The sequence below is a fragment of the Pseudopipra pipra genome, chromosome 2, assembly GCF_036250125.1.
Source record: "Pseudopipra pipra isolate bDixPip1 chromosome 2, bDixPip1.hap1, whole genome shotgun sequence".
In the NCBI taxonomy this organism is placed as follows: Eukaryota; Metazoa; Chordata; class Aves; order Passeriformes; family Pipridae; genus Pseudopipra; species Pseudopipra pipra.
The window spans coordinates 38,279,233-38,285,232 of NC_087550.1; positions in this window are offsets into that span (position 1 = coordinate 38,279,233).

Consider the following 6,000-nt stretch of genomic DNA (forward strand, 5'->3'; position numbering starts at 1 on the left):
TTGTGAGGGGGTGAAGAAGGGCAGACACTGATCTCTTCTCTGTGGTGACCAAAAGCAAGACCCGAGGGAATGGCTTGAAGTTCTGTCAGGAGAGGTATAGTTTGGATATTAAAAAAAGGTTCTTCACCCAGAGAGTGGTTGGGTGCTGGAATAGGCTCCCTGAGGAAGTGGTCACAACACCATGCCCGCCAGAGCCCAAGAGGCGTTTGAAGAAGCTTCTGTGATCTGTCTGAGCTGCTCCTGTGCTTTGCCAAATCCCCTCTGCTTCATCAGGCCAACATCATGCCCAGGTGTCACTGCTGAGAATGAAATTACATTAAAAAGTGTGTAGCCCTTCCCCTGGAAGAGATTCCCACTGGCAAAGCTTCTTCCTGATCCCATCACTTCATGGAAGTGCTTCAAAGCATTAAATAAGGTCTCATGGTGATGTGACTTTATGTGATTTTCCTTTTTCATTTCTTTCAACCTCTATTTAAATTATTTTTGAGCTTTTGGCCCAGTGACCTATTTTGGCAGCACAACATATGAGGCATCTGCTCATATAAAATGAATTGAACTTCACCTATTTGAAATGTATCAAACTGGTTGCATGGATTTAAACCACCCTATTGGAAAGACAGATGTGAGTCATGAAATTGAAATCTGCATCTGGAGCTCTTCTCAAATGTTGAATTTTGGCTCTGCAGTATAGGTCAAATGTTTACTCCTGGGATAAGAAATGAGTGTTTGTGTTTGGCATCAATAATTACCAGCAAAGAGCTTTTAGATTCCTTCTTTTTAAAGGGAAAACTATAAAATATCTAGAGGTTGGTTTTTTCCAAGATAAACTGCACATCAAGAAATACAGTGACATTACAAAATGCCCAGCATTAAGAAAGCATTTAATCAAGCTATTATAAACCATATTTATTTGCAAGCTGGCTGGTTCCTTTCTCCTTGACAGTCCATTGGAAACAGTGCTCCTTTCCTCTGTGGTGCAAACATTCCCTCTGAAAGAGATAAGGCTTCTTTTAAACAGAAATACACCATTTCACCGTGTGAAATGGTGGCAATGGGTGAGTGCTTTGGGCAGGGTGTGAGCCCAGTGGCGGGGAAGCGGAGCAGCGGAGGGCAGGGGGTATTTTCAGGGCAGGCTTCTTGCTAGCAGCCTGTGGAGGAGTGTGGCCATAACAAGCTGCACCATGGGGGCTGGTGCTGGGGACCATGATGTGCAGCCCCATCAGCAAGTGACTACAGAGAGAATCACTTGGCTTCAAGGAATCAGAATCATTTAGGTTGGAAGAAACCTCTGAGTTCATCGAGCTTGACTGTTATCCCAGCACTGCCAAGTCCACCACTAAACCAAACATGTCCCTAAACACCACATCTAGAGTCTTTTAAATACCTGCAGAGATGGTGACCCCACCATTTTCCCGGGCAGTCTGTTCCAAAGCTTGACAACCCTTTCAGAGAAGCAATTTTTGCTAATATCCAGTCTAGACCTCCCCTGGCACAACCTGAGGTCATTTTGTCTTGTACTGATGATAGCTGTATAATTGATTAGCAGCCAATCTAAGTTTGATGCTTGACCCCTCTGAGTTCCCTCAGCCTCTGCCTGCCTCTCAGCACCCCCAATGCAATGGGGGATGAGCCTCAGCAAGTATCTCCTGCTGTTGGGATGGAATATGAAGAGGATGTGCTGTGGATAAGCTGGTGTGTAGGTCGTGGGCTTTGGTGCTTGGGCATCAGTGCAAGGCTTCAGCAATGGAGCTGTTTCTGCCAGGTGAGAGCAAAGGCATGCATCCTGCCTGACTCTTCTGCGGGATTGCTAATTTGGTAGCTAACTCAGGGTAACTTTACAGGAAGGCCAGATTGGAGTGTTATTCCTGATTTTACTTACCTTAGCATATTCATGATGTATTTTCCTAACAAAGCTTTTTATTAAAGTCCTGTCCAACCACACCCAGATGAGGCTAATGATATGCCACTCCAGGTTATAGATGTTTCATCCATTAGTGCTGCTCTACTGGTTTTACTTTTCTCTGCTTGTCAAACAGCAGTTCTAGGAAACAAGGACATATCATGCAATACAATACAGACTGTAATAGATGAGTTTTTCTTTGTTTATTGCCAAGTGGCCTTAAACTAGCAGGCTCTGGCAATGATTTACAAGGCTTGTAAGAGATTTGGCTCACAATCCCCGCACTGCTATAGATATCTGCAGATTTTATTGCTATATGCTCAGTATTTTAAGTTTCCTTTCCCCTTCCCTTTGCTTATTTCCATTATTTTAAGCATTTTTTCCTTCCTTCTTGCTGGAAGATGTCAGATGACAGTCTCTCAACTTTGTGTGGAAGGCCTGATTTCTTTTTCTGGTGTCATTAATAATGGAACAAAACCACATTAACAATTGCAACAACAGCCAGATAGGAGCCAAAAAGCTCCTTTCACTCTCTAATATGCCGCATAAGTAGTCTGAAGTGCTTTATACAGAGGGCTTGCTTTTTTTTTCCCTCACCCTTTTGCATTCATATCTTTTTTCTACTTGACAAAATGCTTGACCTTGTCTTTGTCTGCTTGACCAATGTCTGAAGAAAATATAAAAACCACCACAGTTAAAAATTCAAAGAGATTACAGACAGGAAATAGCCCTTTAGAGGTAATTTCATCCTGCAACAAAACATGGGAAAAAACTGAGCAAAGAAATGTTAGGAGAGGCTGCAGGACATTGCATCTGCAGGGTCAGAGGGCTCCAGAGGCTGCTCACCACTGCCTTGAGATGCTTTTGATTGATGCAGTGAGCTGGCAAACAGCTGACAGAGAGCAGGAAAGAGCTGCAGGTTTCTGAATCAGCAACAGAAATGTACACCAGGCACAGGAGTAGCCAAAAAATGGGTAACATCCTGCTGGCCCCTCCTCTTTCACATGGAGTTGGTGGTCCGGGCTTAGCTTATTCTGGTCTTCTCTAAGTGAAAAGAACATTCATCGTGAGGTCTTGGTGTATAAAAAACATTAATTCCACTTGTATAAGATGAAAAAAAGGCTTTTTCATCATCTGAAGTAGAACCTGGCCAAATCTGCACTTTGCATGTCAGTGGTTTCTTTTTGCCTTTCGTTTTTTTGGCAGAGGCACAGTATGAAAAACCCTTCTCTTACCCCTAATCAGTCAGTAGCTGTAAGAGGAGAGGCCATGGTCTGTTCTGGTCTGTCAGCATTCCTCCACTTTTTAAGCTATCTGGACTGCCTGAGTCTCCTTTTGAATTTGGTCTGTGGGTTTGCAGGTTAGGAAAACAGGGGAAAAAAATCAAATGATGGTGCAGAAATGTGTATCTGAGAATGCACAGATACTTAGTAGAAGGGAGACATTTGGAAACAGTTGTTATCAAATTGGAGGTACTTAAAGCACACCTTTGAGCTGGGTGATTGCATTCGTCCATGAGGTACTGCTGTGGCATTAAAACTCTTCCAAAATCATCCTCCTTCTGTTTTTATAGGGCGTGTAATATCCCCGTGTTCCTTCAATGGGAAACCAAAGCACAAAATTACTTTTTTTCTAGGAAGTTTGTGCCAAAACAGAGAAAATAAATCCTCACTGTCCTGAGTCTCTGAGGAGGTCTTTATCCCACCTCTCTGGGCAACCTGTTCCAATGTTTCACCACCCTCACTATAAAAATTTCTTCCTTATATCTAATCTAAATCTAATCTCTCCTTCAGATTAAAAACATTACCCCTTTTCCTATCACTACAGTTCTAGCTGTGCCTTGGCCTTCCTCACCCCATAGTTACACACCTGGGCAGTGTCCCTATACTCTTCCGGGGATACCTGTCCCTGCTTCCACTGCCTGTGTGTTTCCTTCTTGCCCTTTAGTTTGGCCAGTAGGTCTCAACTCAGCCATGCTGCTCTCTTGCCTTCCTTTTTTGATTTCTTACAGCTGGGGATCAAGAGCTCTTTTGCTCTATGGAAAATGCCCTTAAAGATCTCCCAGCTCTCTTCCACTCCCTTGTCCCTGAGGGCAGTTAGTCCTATTGACTAACTCCTTGAATGGCTGGAATTCTTCTTTCCTAAAATTCAGGGTTCTGATTTTACTCTTCACCTGACCTCAGGACTGTAAACTCCACCAGTGCATTATCACTGCAGCCCAAGCTGCCTCCAGTCTTGATGTCACTGATTAACTCAACTCACATTGTGGTAAAAATAAAGCAAAATAATAATGCCCTTCCAATCAAATAAAAATAATTATGTTCTAGTTTGGCACATTCATATAACCCTTCGCCTCACATCAATGTCTGAAGTTATTGTCCGTTGCCTAGAAAAGGGCTTGGTTAGTGTTACACTGTACAAAGAATATATTAAGAGGAGCCTTTATCGCATATAAGATTCATCTGACCATTTTCCATAGTTCTACTTTGCTGGCCTATGGTAATTTTCATTGTTGATCATTAGTGGTATGAATATTTTCAATTGCAGAATTCAGCAAAGCAAATGACATGTCTATCCACTATGTGCAAAATGAAAACAATCTCAAAAAGGGGCAAATGCAAAAGCATCTCTTGTGTTTTCCCTTTTTTCCTGTGAGTTTCAATGCTGTCCTCTCCATTACCAGAATAGCACAAGCTTCCATCATCTCGAATCTTGGGATGCCCCAGGTGCTCAAGCCTGTGTTCTATGTCCAATTTGGTCACTTCCTAAGATGCAGGAGTAGTGATATGTACAGATGGAGTGAGAAATTAAATAAAATTAAGCATGAGTAATAATTAAGCAAAGCAATGATTAGACATGATTAAACTGGTATAGTTGAAATCAACTATAATTTAAATATTCACACTTCAGTCTCAACCGCACTTTTACATGGATCACATGAACACCTCTCCAATTCATTTGGCATAAATTTGGTGCAAAGAATTTACTTTGACCTGCCCTGTCAGCACAACAGTGTCCTCCCAGTGTCTAACTGAGCTGCCAAAACCAAAACTCTCTTTTTGTACCACTGATTAGGCTCACTCTGGGTTTGCTGAAACACTGAGCTGAGGCTGCCACAGAGAGCTGGGCTTGATGCCGGCTGCGTTGGTTCCTGTGTCTGGAACAATGCCTGCAAGGCAGCTGGGAATATGGAGCACCGAAGCAAATTGAGTCAAGCTCAGCTCGTCTGGCCCTGCAGAATGACAGGTGAAGCATGTTAGGCATGTGGCCTTTCAAATAATAACTATGATTGAGCAATGGTGGTATAATTATGGTGCCTCCCGTGGAAACAAGTATGGGTAACTCAAGGCAGTCACAGCTCAGACCTTTGCACACGCATCATGGGTGGTTTCCTCCTGGAGCACCACAGACGTCACGATGTCAATTATAGCCTTGGCCTTATGCCCCAGCTCAGCCTGTGTGTGTGGAGGATTTAGGAACTGCTCCAAACATATCAGAGATGGAAACTTCATTGATATTTCACCTCTAACTTGCCGGAGTACAATGTGGGAAGGTGGCTTCTGGAGGAGGTCACACAGCACCATCGCTGACAGCAGAAGACCTTCCAACAACTTCTACAGTGTCATGCTGTGGGTAGTGAGCTGTGACAGGCTGCAGGTGTCTTTCCAGGGCCCAAAGGCCACTGGCCACTTGGGGAAGTGTGTATCTGACTGGGAAGTGGCAGGCAATGGTGCTTGGTGGTAATCTGTGTCTCCTGGTACAGACATTTCTGGTGATAATGGGAGGACCCCACTCAGGGTGTGGGGAAGGGCGTGCTCTGCAAGGGAGGTGCTGGTCTGTGTTACTGGGGACTGAGTTTACGCAGTGCTAGAGTGTAAATATTTAAAACATCTCTGCAATTTGGGTATCTGGGTAGCGAGTTCAGCAACATTTGTCCCTAGAAAATTGTGTGAAGAATGGTGATCAGGTGGACTCAACACGTCCCAATAAGGCACGTCTCATGGTATGTGCCAGGGAGCAGTGATTAAGGAAAAACCATCTTAAATTCTCTTAGCAGTTTAGTACTTTCTCAAAACTCAATTTGAAGGACAGTAGACCCT